The 15,612-nt window shown below is 39.0% G+C and overlaps 1 long non-coding RNA gene across 1 annotated transcript in view; it reads left to right on the forward strand.

Moving 5' to 3' along the window:
• LOC136145824 (uncharacterized) overlaps positions 1-14,801 on the forward strand; it is a 64,440-nt gene extending 49,639 nt beyond the window's left edge. The window contains exon 3 of the long non-coding RNA XR_010658855.1: positions 14,059-14,801. This is a non-coding gene — a long non-coding RNA (uncharacterized lncRNA). The remainder of the gene's footprint in view (positions 1-14,058) is intronic.
• The last annotated feature ends 811 nt before the right edge of the window (positions 14,802-15,612 follow it).

A 15,612-nucleotide genomic window follows, 5' to 3' on the forward strand; every position in this document is an offset into this window, starting at 1 on the left:
GTATTCTTGCCTGGAGAAATCCACGGACAGAGGAGCCTGGTGGGCTATAGGCCATGGGGTCGCAAAGAGTCAGACATGGTGATTAAACAACAAGAACAGGAAGAGAACTCTCTCTCTCCACCTGAGCACAGAAGAAGGGCCCCATGAGTGCACAGAGAGCTTCCCCAAGGCAGGAAGAGGTCTCTTACCACACCTTCATATGCTGACTCCCTGGTCTCAGACGTCCAGCCTCGAGAACTATGAGAAAACAGATCTCTGTTGTGGAAGCACCCCCAGTCTATGGTATTTTGTTATGGAAGTCCAAACTGACTAATAGTTAGAAAGACAGTAGTCTTCACCAATTAATACCTTATTTTTGCAAAAGTTGACAACACAGAATGATTATGCAAAGCTGTTGTCATCTTCATACCATTTCTGAGGCCCCAGATGAGGTTCTTGAAAGTAAGGGGCCAAAAATGAAGCTTCATTAGCTCCATGGTAAATTCATCTTTGACCACAACCCCATTCCCATTCTCAATACTTGGTGTTCAGATCATGGTATTAACTTTCTAGTGTAACTTCTCTAGATCAAGTCTCCCTTCTCAACCACCTTGCATAATCACTATGAGTAATCATCTTTCCAGATACAACTTTCACCGTGACTTTCTCTGCTGAAATCTACTGGACAACTATAAAGTCTAAACCCCTTAGTCTGAGGTTCAAGGTCTCTACAATCTGGCTGTAGTTTTTGTTTAGAAATGTTTTTCCTGTGGCTTCCTACATAATGGAGAAAAAAGCAATCATTTTTTAGTGACCTACTAAGTAATAGGCTTTTCCCCAATACAACAGCCACCTGATGCAAAAAGCTGACTCATTAGAAAACACTCTGATGCTGGGAAAGATTGAGGGCAGGAGGAGAAGGGGACGACAGAGGATGAGATGGTTGGATGGCATCACTGACTCAATGGACATGGGTTTGAGCACTCTCCAGGAGATGGTGAAGGACAGGGAAGCTTGGTGTGCTGCAGTCCATGGAGTCGCAAAGAGTCGGACATGACTGAGCTACTGAACAACAACAACAACCCCAAGTGTTAATATTTTCAGTTCTTACAACCTTCTTTTGAGATTCACAAATGAGCGGACAGAGTTCAGAGATGACAGTGGGGATCGGGGGTGGATCTGTCTGGCTTCAGTTCTGGGGCTCTCTCTACGGAATAATGAGCCACTAGCTTAGTCCTTCACCCTCTGTGTGAACTGTGTTTAGTTATTTGGCAGTGCTGGGTCTTTGCTGTGGCAGGTGGGCTTCTCTGGTTATGACACTCGAGGTGCACAGGTTTAGTTGCCCCCTGGCATGTGGGGTCTTAGCTCCTCGACCAGGGATGACACCTGCTTCCTTGGCATTGGAAGGTGAATTCCTAATCACTGTATCACCAGTGAAGTCCCCCTTTGTATGAATTTAGGTGTGGTTACAGCCTCCATTTACATGTCATCCCCTCGTGAAAACTTTTCCAGTTTACTCCCTCCATGACGAGGGTCTTCCCTACCCTGCCACAGTACAGTATTTGGTGTCTGTTTTATTCAGTGGGCATGCATCCTACACAACCTTGCATTTCTCACTTATTTCATCCTTGTGTATTCTGACTCTAACTTGGTTGCAAGTTTTTTGGGGGAAGAGAAAATGATACACAGTTTTGTGTGTACCTTGTAACACCTGAAAAGGCTCCCTATATCATTTAATGACTAAGTCTAGAATGAGTATATTTTTCTTCAGTGGGACCCTGAGATTAAGGTGAAATAAAGGGGAAGGGTCAGCTGCACCGCCTCTTGCTGCTTCTCTATCCCATTATTAGATTACGAGGGCAGGGAGAGTTGCCACTGGGGTTAGGTTTTAGCTTCTTTGTAGAAGTACAGCTGCCGGTTGACAAGACCTCAGAGAACATTAAAACAGCACGAGCACCAGTTGGCAGTAGATGACATAAGGATGCTACTCCCCAAAGCACTACTCTCAGGGGTGACCGACACACCCATCAGCTTTCACAATCATGACAGGAGACAAAAGAGCTTGGTTCCCTGGGGATTCTGAGCGCTTCGAAGAAGTTGAAATTTCCTGCATCACCCTGACAGGTGTCCAATGTTCTCTAGTAAAGTTATACATTTACCCTTGTATTGTATTTACTGTTGGTCTTTATTTTTCATAAGGAGTACTAAATTCAATTCTGAAGTTTTACTTCCTGTTTTCAACTTTTTCAATTGCAGAACATCTGAACTATATACAAAAAGTAGACGGAATACTATAATGAACCACCATGTAATCATCAGAAAGCTTCTGAAATTAACATCTCATGGTCAATTGTGTTTCATTTCTCTGCTAGTTCCGCATTATTTTGAAGCAAATCCCAGAAATCATATTATTTCATCCTTTACATTTCTCCAAAATATGACAAAGTAAGTCTTTGGCAAAAGAAGCTTAATATGGGAAAATTTAGTGATAACACTTTTGACATGACAAATTCTTTTTAAAAATTATGACATTTGAATTATATTTGATTTAATTTTCCAAAAAATAGGTATGCAAAATATCTCTTTATTATAAAAATCCTGAGTGTAGAAATCCTCAGCAATGTCAAAGAAGACAAAAATGAATTTGGTTCTTCTTATTCATTTATTGTAAGCTAGCTAGCAGGAATAAATAAAATATCCAATAGTACAAATACTGACTGGTGTGACTTGGTGTCTTAGCTGGAAAATACTTTCAACTCTGTTTACCTATTTCATGTTCGATCAGTCCAGTTCCTTAGCAACACATGTGTGGAATTTGTTTGATTCCAGAATGGTCACTGGGCTGTTGAGATTTCCCTAAGCGTCATCTCCGAAATTTGGATCCAGTTAGAACAACAGAGTCATATGTAATGGGGAAAACAGTGTTGGTGGCAGAAATCACATCGCTTCCCCTATCACCTTTCTCTTGATGTCAGTTTTCTCTAGCCACGAAAGAGACTGAAGACTCATTTTGACATGCCTCACAAATTTAGAATGCAGGGCAGGTTGAAGAACGTAAAACATAGACAGTTGAAAAGACATTTAAAGAGCCTATAATGAAACTCATTCAATTTCTTTATCTTTTTAGTTTATGATGTCTCATTGTCTCTGAGAGAGGATGTGTGTTCTCCTGGTTGCTATGAGGAGACAGATGTGGAACTTTTCATTTTCTGGGATTGTGTAGACTTCAGCTGTCATCCCTAGTGAATAAGTCAGCCTACAAGACAGCTCAGTTCAGGCTTTTTGTTAGTTTTTATTTTTGTATTAGTGAGAAAAAAATGACTGCTGTAGAGAGAAGACTGGATTTCTAAACCCAGCTGAGGGGAGGACCCACTGCAGAGGGGTAAATGATGAGAGAAATAGAAGTGCTAGGCTGAGAAGGTGGAGGATCTTCTCTGAGTCTGAGAAAGGGGGCAAGCTGGTGGTTCGCGAGGATGACGAGTAGGAGAAATCTCTGTGCTACCTAGGGAGGTAGGACCAAGAGCATTCAGCTTGCATTCTCAGCAAACACCCCAGCCCTGGAGCCACCATGTGGTCTGGGCAATGAGAAGGTACCCCCTATGGTGACCAGTGTGGTGGTCACCAGTGAGCTTCTCCCAGTATTCTCAACCAAGTGAGACTTCCTTGATCTCCACTGAACCTGGATGAAGGGGGTAGGGTGATGGAGACCCAGCAGTAACCACAACTGATTTTCCGAGAGCCTGTGGGTCAGATTCAATAACATGAAGAAAAATAACAGTTGTGGCATCTCCTAAACTTGAGATGTGGAGTAAAATTGATATAGCTGCATTTTACACTTTGCCTAATTTACTGTTTCAGAGGTTTTGAAAGAATCCTCCTAAATATTAAGGAACATTTCTTTCAATGGGATTATAATCCCATTGAGATTCATGAGATTAAAGGTTTTTGGGGGGTTGTACATTAGGAACTGAATTGTGTTCCTCCCACCAAAAAATTAAATAAATAAATAAAGTCACATAACCCCCTGGGGTGATGGGTTTTGGAAATAGGGCCTTTAAAGAGATAAAGTTAAATGAGGTCATAAGGGTGGGGCCCTCATCCACTATGACAGGTGTCCTAATAAAAGAGTATGCCACAGCAGTGCGTCCACAGAGGAAAGGTCGTGTGAGGACCCGGTCTGGAGGCAGTCAACTACAATCCAGGGAGAGCGGCTTCAGGAGAAGCCCACGCTGCCAAAGCCTCCGTCTCAGGCTTCCCGCCCCAGAGCCCCGAGAAAATGAATCGCTGTTGTTGAAGTCACCCAGTCTGTGGTATTTTGTTAAGGCAGCCCTAGCAAACTAATACACCATATTTAATACTTTGATGTAGAGGCCTTTATTCTCATAGGAAATCTGTATTGTGGCCCTCTGGTAGAAACTGTCGAGCTGTGTGGAGTTGATTTATTCTCTATTAGCTAAAATGATTCACATTCTGAAAAGAGCATTGCAAAGACAGCCTGGGATGCCATTGACTGGATACACACGAAAAGGTCGCTGTTAACAGTGACGAAAATTAACAGGGGAGTAAGCATACATGCAGGATGGAAAGGCTCCGCCACTGCAAGTTAAAACAGGAAGTGCGGGGACGTCCATGGTGGTCCAGTGGTGAGGACTCCGGTTTCCAACGCAGAGGGTGTGAGTTCGACCCCTGGTCAGGGAGCCAGGATCCCACATGACTCGCGACCAGAAAACCAGAACATAGAACAGAAGCGATATTGTAACAAATTCAATAAATACTTTAAAAATCCACCCCAGTAGCAAAAAACAAACAGGAAGAACTTTCCCCAGAGATTGTGGTAATGCTAGCATCATATTAACCTTTGTTAATATGGAGGTGCTGAATCTACGCTGGTTAATGAGGGAGACAGTGTTACATTATAAAAATTACTTTCTTACTGCCATATCTGCCTGTTTGCTGCCATTATAATTCTGCTTAAAATCTTTAAAGACTGAGAGTCAATCTGCTTCTGATTTTATATGCCTCTAAAATTGCTAGTTAAATTTCCTGGGCACTGTCAATAAAAAAAGAGGGAAAGAAGATAGGAAAAATACAGACAATATAGTTTACATATTGCTAAACTATAAGTTCCTAGAAGTCAGGGGTTTATCATTATCTCCTGAGATCATCAAACACTCTCATTTGCACACGGTTAGCATTGATGAGTAGTTTACTGAATTGCATCTCCAGACAAAGAAAAGTATACAGCTAATATGACTGTAGAATAAAGAGGAAATTTTGCATATGTCACGTGAAATCAATTATATCAGTTTACAATTATATGTTATTTAGGAGTGTAATATGTAAGTAGGTTTTAACTGAACTAATGACAAAATGTAGGTATTTCTGAATTTCTAGATATATCCAAGTATCTGTGCTATTAAATATTATGAAAAATTGATTGATTGCCCAGGTTGGTAACTTGATTCACTTTTTTCAGCTTTATTGAGGTATAATTGACAAATAAAATTGTAAGATAGTTAAAGTGTACAATGTGATGATTATATATACATATATAAGTATACACACACACACATTGCCCATCACCTCACATATTTACTTGTTTTTTGGTTTACCTTTTGCAAAAATATTTGATATCAAAAACTTTCTTACTTGTTCAAGAACAAACAGTAGTGAAGAGTAATAGTATCTAAATTTCCTAAACATAACAATCTGGTAATGTAACCATCTGATGTATAACTTATCATAGATTAGTATATGTAACTATACTAGTAGTATATATCATATATTAAAACAAAAAGAAAGCCATTATTTTTCTTCTTGGTCTGGTAAGCTCTTTAAAATTTTTTTCTAAAATTCTGTGTACAATTTTTAAAGGTTACTTCCCATTTACAGTTTTTACAAATATTGGTTACATGTCCCATGTTTTCTAGTACATCCTTAAGCCTATCTTATGCTCAGTAATTTGTATTTCCACTCCCCTCTTATACTGTTCCTCTGGTAACCACTAGTTCGTTCTCTGTTATCTGTGAGGTTGTTTCTTTTATGTTATATTCACAAGTTTCTTGTATTTTTTAGATTTCACATATAACTGATCTCATACAGTATTCATCTTTCTCTGTCTGACTTAACCTAAAGCCAGCCAAGTCCATCCATGTTGCTCCAAATGGCAAAATTTTGTTCTTTTTAATGACTGAGTAATACTCCATTGTGTGTGTGTGTGTGTGTGTGTATGATTTCCATCCATCTGTTGACGGACACTTGGGCAGTTTCTATATCTTAGCTGTTATAAATAATACTGCTATGAACATTGGGGTGCATGTATTTTTTCAAATTAGTGTTTTTGTTTGTTTGTCTGGATATATACTGAGGAGTGGAATCACTGGGTCATATAGTAGCTCTATTTTTAGTTTTGGGGAAACCTATATATTGTTCTCCACAGTGGCTCCACCAATTTACATTCCCACCAACACTGTACAAGAAAACCATTAATTTTATATCCCATATAAACATGGGATTCTACCAGAAGTCAGTGAAAACTGATAAAAAATACACAGTTCTGTGTCTGTAGCAAAACCACACACACAGTAAAATTTCTCTCCACCAATCTATCATGTTGCCTCTCTGCCTCACACCACAAAGTACCCACCATGGTTAAGGTGCAGTCGGAACTCGAGGCAAGGGGAGAAGGACCTGATGACTGGGGAAAGCATAAGTGATGTCACCAGTACAGAGATACGAGCCAGCGAGTGTTGTGTTGGCTGAACTGTAGTCGTACTCTCTGCAGGCTCAGCAACGCCATCATGACAACAGCAATGATATCAGACAGCATTTACTTATTGTAGCCAGAACGTAATCTTGTGCTAGGAAGTTTAATAGTCACACAAGTCCAAGAAACCCAGAGAGTCCCAAACAGGATAAACCCAAGGCGAAACACCGCAAGACACATATTAATCAAATTAACAAAGATCAAGCACAAAGAACAAATATTAAAAGCAGCAAGGGAGAAACAACAAATAACACACAAAGGGATTTCCATAAGGATAACAGCTGATCTCTCAATAGAAACTCTTCAGGTCAGAAGGGAATGGCAGGACATACTTAAAGTAATGCAAGAGAATAACCTACAACCCAGATTACTGTACCCAGCAAGGATATCATTCAGATATGAAGAAGAATTCAAAAGCTTTACAGATAAGCAAAAGCTGAGAGAATTCAGCACCACCAAACCAGCTCTTCAACAGATGCTAAAGGATCTTCTCTAGACAGGAAACACAGAAAGGGTATATGAACGTGAACCCAAAACAACAAAGGAAATGGCAACGGGACCATTCTTATTAATAATTACCTTAAAGGTAAATGGGTTGAATGCCCCAACCAAAAGACAAAGACTGGCTGAATGGATACAAAAACAAGACCCCTATATATGCTGTCTACAAGAGACCCACCTCAAAACAAGGGACACATACAGACTGAAAGTGAAGGGCTGGAAAAAAATATTTCACGCAAACAGAGACCAAAAGAAAGCAGGAGTAGCAATACTCATATCCAATAAAATAGCCTTTAAAATAAAGGCTGTGAAAAGAGACAAAGAAGGACACTACATAATGACCAAAGGATCAATCCAAGAAGAAGATATAACAATTATAAATATATATGCACCCAACATAGGAGCACTGCTATATGTAAGGCAAATGCTAACAAGTATGAAAGGGGAAATTAACAATAACACAATAATAGTGGGAGACTTTAATACCCCACTCACACCTATGGATAGATCAACTAAACAGAAAATTAACAAGGAAACACAAACTTTAAATGACACAATGGATCAGCTAGACCTAATTGATATCTATAGGACATTTCACCCCAAAACAATCAATTTCCTCTTTTTCTCAAGTGCACACAGAACCTTCTTCAGAATAGAACATATCCTGGGCTATAAATCTAGCCTTGGTAAATTCAAAAAAATTGAAATCATTCCAGTCATCTTTTCTGACCACAATGCAGTAAGATTAGATCTCAATTACAGGAAAAAAACTATTAAAAATTGCAACATATGGAGGCTAAATAACATGCTTCTGAGTAACCAAAAAATCATAGAAGAAATCAAAAAGAAATCAAAATATGCATAGAAAGGAATGAAAATGAAAACACAACCCCAAACCTATGGGACACTGTAAAAGCAGTGCTAAGGGGAAGGTTCATAGCAATACAAGCTTACCTCAAGAAACAAGAAAAAAGTCAAATAAATAACCTAGTTCTACACCTAAGGCAACTAGAGAAGGAAGAAATGAAGAACCCCAGTGTTAGTAGAAGGAAAGAAGTCTTTAAAATTAGGACAGAAATAAATGCAAAAGAAACAAAAGAGACCATGGCAGAAATCAAGAAAGCTAAAAGCTGGTTTTTTGAAAAGATAAATAAAATTGACAAACCATTAGCCAGACTCATCAAGAAACAAAGGGAGAAGAACCAAATCAACAAAATTAGAAATGAAAACAGAGAGATCTCACCAGACAACACAGAAATTCAAAGGATCATAAGAGACTACCACTAGCAGCTCTATGTCAATAAAATGGACAACTTGGAAGAAATGGACAAATTCTTAGAAAAGTATAACTCCAAAACTGAACCAGGAAGAAACAGAAGATCTTAACAGACCCATCACAAGCATGGAAATCGAAACTATAATCAGAAATCTTCCAGCATATGACCTACCTCCCAGAATATTGGAAATAAAAGAAATCTTCCAACAAACAAAAGTCCAGGACCAGATGGCTTCACAGCTGAATTCTACCAAAAATTTAGAGAAGAGCTAACACTTATCTTACTCAAACTCTTCCAGAAAATTGCAGAAGGTGGTAAACTTCCAAACTCATTCTATGAGGCCACCATCACCCTAATAATTAAGTTTAATCCTATCAAAATCTCAGCCTAGCTCGATTTCTGCCCGGAGGGAAAAGTGAAGCAATGGGGACTTTCTTAACCAAATGATGTAAGAAGTGCTGAAACAGAACTGTGTTGCCTTGCCAATGTCATGGTTTGATTTAACCAGTACCTAAAGCAACGGTCAAGGAACTGGGTACTGTCTCTAAATGTGTCAGGAAAAGAAGGTATGAGGTACTTAGTACAGAGGGAACTGATTTTGAAAAGAATCTAGGCATGATACAGCATGACACATTCAGGGCGCTACCCAAACAAAGGCTTGGAGTTTACTAGAGCCTGGTACATTTCTATTTCTCTCTGAAAAAATAAAACAAAAACAAACAACCCACTGACATGGTGCTTATTTTTTTTACTGAGCCCTTTTGATCTAGGTTTTATCTTTGCAAGAGGCCCCACTAGACACTCTGTTATAGTTTATAGGACTGTTTGTGGGTGTAAATTTCATGTTCTGGTCAAGAAAATCTCAATTAAGTTTTCTATAAGTTAGGTGGTCTTATTCAAAAGGATACTGCCTTTTATCTTTAAAAAATAAATATTATACTTAAACTAAATTTGAGATATTTATCATATTTATATATAGCTAGTTTACTTTCATTTTGTAATTTGCACAGGCTCTGAAGAATAGTAAATTTTGACTTCTAATCAACCCTCAGTTTTAAAACAGGAAGTAAACCGAGAGGATTATTTGCCTTTGGAGGAAGAAAGGAAATTTTTGCTATTATTGTATCTATGAATTACTGTTTTTTAAAATCTCACAAGAATACCAACATCCAGTTTTAAATTGTTAAGTAAGGACACCCTAAATCACAAATTGCTTTTAATAGGCAGTGTGATCTATGACATAACTACGTGTGTGTGAAGCTGATTCAGTCGTGTCTGACTCTTTGTGATCCCATGGACTGTAGCCCGCCAGGCTCCTCTGTCCATGGGATTCTCCAGGAAAGAATACTGGAGTGGGGTGCCATTGCCTTCTCCAGGGGATCTTCCTACCCTAGGGATTGAACCTGCATCTACTACATTGGCAGGCAGGTTCTTGACCACTAGCACCACCTGGGAAGATCCATGACATAATTAAAGCCAATAAATTTATTATTCTCTATTAGAGAAAAGTCCACCCTCCTCTTAACATTCAACATGAATGAGTCAGAACATTTTTTATGTGAAGCATGTTTTTATGTGAAGCCATAACGTCCCAAACACAAATATGGCAAAAGACTACAGAGAGAAGTAATGGGCCTTTGGCTTCCTCCGCATGTGAGGCGAGTGTATCTGCTTGTTCTAGACTGAAGCACTATGGTGCAGTCACAGCCAGTTTGCAATCTTCCCTTTTTCCTGAAAGACCTGGGTTTAGGGCGCTTTTCCCTTTAAGGAGTTGCGGTTTTCAGTTAATCGCATGAGTATGGTTTTTCCCACAGGATGCTACATTTTGCATCTTTCTCCTTTGTCCCTTAGTGTCTTTCTCATTCCTGGAAGGCTGCCTGGAAAGCAGGGCATTGTAGGAACCACAGCAGCCTGTCCTTCCACCGTTTTGTTTCTATGAAGAAGGTCAAGGTCAGTTTCTGGCTGTAAAATGTAGAAGCTGACCTACAAACCAAGAGGAAGTACCAGCTCTACAATTGGTCCAGGAAACTCTAATCTTAATATTTCAAAGATGTGCATGCTCGATAAACTTTTAAACATCACCTAGTTCAAGGAGTGTATTCTGTGGTGACTACTTTGCATAGTTCTACAGTACTTTGTACTTTGAAAATTACAGGATCAATGGAAAGAAAAGATTAGAATCATACAAGCAGAATTTTGTGCTGCATCACAGAACTCATGTTGGTCAGCAATGGAAGGTGAAAATATGTCCTGCTTTACCTAATAAAGTCTTCAAAATGCAGCATGATTATTTGTTTAAAGAAGCTTTCACATAAGTACAGTAACTTAGGAGTGCTCAAAAGATCACTGGTTAGTTAGTTTTTTTTTTTTTTTTCTGCTCAGGCAGTTGCTTTTGCAATTTATTTGCTGCTTCAGCTGTACATGCTAGAGAATGCATAAAATTATGTTATGAGTTTTTCCTGGAGAAATCAAGTCATTTTGAGAGTTACAGCATGGCTCTGATAATATCAGGTCAATAGTTTCAAGCCACAAAGCACTATCTCTGTTATATGTAGTCAGATGGTTCATTTATTGCAACGATTCCCAAACCCTTTTGGTTGTGACATACCCAAATTGCCTAATTTGCATAGCAGACTGGAATCAAGGGGAAGGATACTCATAGAGGTAGAGCTGGACACCAGTCTCACCAACCTCCTTCCCATGAGCTGGAAAACAAAGAGCCTTTACATTTTTGTACACTTAAATTCCACTCATGGGTACCCTGGTTGATCTATTTAGAGCTATTTTACTGTCTCATCTGCGCAGTCTAGATACCTATCACCTACAGTCAATTATCACATTTTAGAGTTGAACAGCACCTAAGAAAACCTTTGGAGTGACCATCAAATTCATAGATAAGACAACCTACGAAGAAATCAGCAACATGATAAAGTGGGATAGGGAGGGGATTTTGGAAACAGAACCAGGGTCTGAATCTTGGGGTTTCTGTTTAGTACATCTGTAAATCTTAGCCATGCTACTAAGCCTCGTGGAATCTCAACTACAAAACAGGAACATTCTATTTACTTTGTTATAATATTTTAAGATTAGAAACAGTACACGTGTGCCACACACCACATACCTAGCATGGTGTGGGGCACGTAATTAATTGCTAACTTGCCTAGTGACTTTCCCAGTTTATAGAACAAGATAGAAAGTCTGAATTAGCTAGCTAGCTCCTAGCTCAGTGCATTCATATATGTGATGTCTTGGATATTTCAAAATAGTTCGAATTCTTAGGTTAAAGATGAATATTTGTGTTTCACCACCAAAGTCAGGTGCTGAAACCTTAACCCCAAAGTGATGATTTTACAAGGTGGGGCCTTTAGGAGGTAATCAGGCTTAGGAAAAGTCATGAGGGTAGAGCCCCTGTGATGAAATGATTGTCCTCATAAGAGGAAGAAAAGGTTTCCCTGGTGACTCAGTGGTAAAGAATCCACCTGCCAGTGCAGGAGACACAGGTTCGATCCCTGGGTTAGGAAGATCCCCTGGAGAAGGAAATGGCAACCTGCTCCTATATTATTCTTGCCTGGGAAATTCTGTGAACAGAGGAGCCTGGCAGGCTACAGTCCATAGGGTCACAAAGGGTCAGACGTGACTTAGCGGCTAAACCATCACCAGCACCATAAGAAGAAGAAGAGATTGGAATTCTCTTCATCATGTGAGGGGATGCAGCGAGAAGGCAGTCATCTGCAAACCAGAAAGAAGATTTCTGGTACCCCACCAGGTTCCAATTCTGCTGGCACCTTGGTCTTGGATTTCTCAGCCTCCAGAACTGTGTGAAATAGATGACTGTCGTTTAAGTAACCCAGTTAATGGTGTTTTGTTATAGCAGCCCAAGCTGACTAATACACTTTACATCTCCATACTGAAGTTTCCTAATGGTGGTATTACTCACCAATTTAGTGGTTATCAACATCCATTTTATTGTAGCAAGTATACCCAAGGTGAAGATCTTTTGGTAAGAATCTCCAACGCCACCAGTATTTGGAGAACACTTACAGTTTTCAGAGTGTTTTCACAGACTTAGAGCCTCTGAGTAAGGAACTGCAACTACCCATGTTTTCACTACCCTTGATGCATGGATGAGGCAGCCTCAAAGAAGCTAAGGATGGTCAAGGCTTATTGCCTATGCATAACAGGACTCAAATAGAATCTGCCTCAAGTCCTGTGTTTTCACTGCTGGATGTTGCAGTTGCCTCTATAAAAGATAGAGATTTCCCCCATGGACAGAGGAGCCTGGTAGGCTACATACAGTCCCTGGGGTCTCAAAGAGTAGGACATGACTTAGCGACAAACAATAACAACTAGGTGAAGATGCTGACGGTTCAGACTCCTAACTACACACAGCAAATTAGGATTCAAGTGATTGGAGAAGCAGGAATGAGACACACAGTGATGGTGAAGTCGGCACTTATGACGGCAGCACTTATGATGGAAGCAAGCACAAGAGTAGGAGCTGAAGGCTTCTCCAGATGTTTTCAAGCCACCCAGGATTACTGTAATTTGCTAAAAAGAATTCTGTTATTTGAGGCCTCTGCAAAGTTTTAAGATGCCACCTAACAGTATCAGAGCACATGTTAGGCATAGACTAAGTCTTTCTAGTGTTTTTCTAAAAATGAGAGAGTGTTTTACCAAGTATTACTGAGCTCTTCATTAAACTAAAAACTTGAAGTGTTGGATCAAAAAAAAAAAAGAAGTTGAAGTGATCAGTTCAATCAATAAGTATGATATTTGTGACAACCTGAATTGATACATGCTAAAATCACTGGGAGAACTGACTCCATGGAAAGTTGCTAAGTTTATTTACCTTGTTTCAAAGACAGACAAATTATAAAAATATAAGGGATTAAGATTAATACCAAAGAAGATTACAGAAACTGATCCACATATATTTAGCTTTGCAGGGTCTTAGAAAACAGGCTGAATTTATCAAAAATAGCTATGCCATTAAAAATAGAGGACTGATCCAGTGAAACCTGCCTTCAGCAGGAATTGGTACAGCCCCCATTCCTCCGAAGAGCACTAATTTTTGATTCTTCAGCAAATGACGTTCTTTTTAGACAAATTTTTTTTTCTCATTTATGAAAGACTGCACTAGCCTTTGGCTTAGCATTTCGTTTAAACTTTCTTAATTGAATGATCTAGGTACTAAACAGGTAAAAGTAGTTCCAACTTACTGGACATGTACTATATATCAGATATTCTGGATGTTAGCTGTGTGCATGTGCATGTGTATTATCCATGATCTACACTACAGCCAGGCCAAGTGAGTAGTAAAAGTCTCATTTTGTATGAGGGGGAACTGAGATGCAGTTTGTTTGATGATTGGCTTAGATTAGAATCCTGTCTGCTTGTAAATCCTATCCTCTTCAATCTTCATACACATTCTGATGTATAGGGGTATAGAGATATTTTATATTCAAATCAGTTAAAAATACAGTACTATTCACTATTTATTCTATAACTATTGATTCAAATTTTATTATGTTCCAGGTACTATTATAAGAACTGAGTCTACATTGATGAACACAGCCAACAGGGGGGCCCTATTTGGGCTTTTACCATTCTGTAGAGGAGTTTTACTTTGCCTGTAAAGGTCAGTATAATCAAAGTTATGGTTTTCCCAGTAGTTATGGATGGATGTGAGAGCTGGATAATAAAAAAGGTTGAGTGCTGAAGAACTGATACCTTTGAGCTGCGGTGCTGGAGAAGACTCTTGACAGTCTTTGGACTGCAAGGAGATCCAACCAGTCAATCCTAAAGGAAATCAACCCTGAATATTCATTGGAAGCACTGATGCTGAAGCTGAAACTCTACTACTTTGGCTACCTGATGAGAAGAGCCGACTCATTGAAAAAGATCCTGATGCTGGGAAAGATTGAAGGTGGGAGGAAAAGGGGGGCAACAGAGGATGAGATGGTTGGATGGAATCACTGACTCAATGGACATGAGTTTGAGTAATTTCCAGGAGCAGGTGAAGGACAGGGAAGTCTGGTGTGCTGCAGTCCTTGGGGTGACAAAGAGTCAGACACAAGTAAGCAACTGAATAGCAAGATGATGAGAGTCACAGGTACACAGTTTTCAGGAACTGACTTATTTTTGCTTAACTTTTTTAACATTGTTATTAATTAGCAGAAAATTAAATATCTCTGAGTATTGTTTTACTTTGGGAAATGTGAACTGAGTTAATAATCAAAAATTAATAATAATAACTGATTAATAATAAAAATGTATGACCCCCCAAAATGTTTTCTTTCATTTCAAAATATAACCTAGCAAATTCTACTATTTATTGTCCTAGGTGCAGACTAATGAGATTTGTGGCTTCTAATGTATCCTTGATCTCACTCTGTCAACCTCTCTGCCTTATTCACACTGAATTTTGTTGAATTTTGAACCTTATAGTTACTGTGGTTTCTCCCCATTCATTACTAACTCCAACCTGGATTTGATGCACCTGTTTCTATTTTAAATGAATCTCAAAGTGGAAGATAATCATGTTTAATTTCCACTTTTTCTGAGAGTGGAAAACTTTCAGTCAAGTGGAGAACTTCACTGTAGAATTTTCAATTTCCTTTAAATGAGGCTTAATAAGTAGACTTGCCCAGATGTGCCTGAGAAAGAGTGTGAAAAGAAAAAGATCAAAATAAAGGCACCAATGAAGCCAAGAAGAGTTGCCTATTGTTCTAGACTCTTAGATCCTTTCTGCAAAATGAAATGCTTGACTGACAAGGATTTAGGTGCTTGCCTTTCTTGATAAAGGTTAACACAATGAGTTGACATAATTGTGCAAAAGTGCCTTCCTGAAGTGCCAAATGAAACAACAAGAAATACTTCCTGATCGACGTTGTACTGACAAATCCAATTCAATAATCTGTGAGATTTTGAAGCTAATACAAATTACCCCTGAGACTGAGAACTGAAATACCTTGAGACAAATGTTACCTTCTCTTGATGTTTTCATGTTTTGACTCTCTTTTGGATATCAGATTGTGGTAGTGTCAATGTTTCCATAATGAACTCAGCTCTTTCTCAGATTTTCATTCT

This window comes from Muntiacus reevesi, chromosome 13 (genome assembly GCF_963930625.1).
Source record: "Muntiacus reevesi chromosome 13, mMunRee1.1, whole genome shotgun sequence".
Taxonomy (NCBI): Eukaryota; Metazoa; Chordata; class Mammalia; order Artiodactyla; family Cervidae; genus Muntiacus; species Muntiacus reevesi.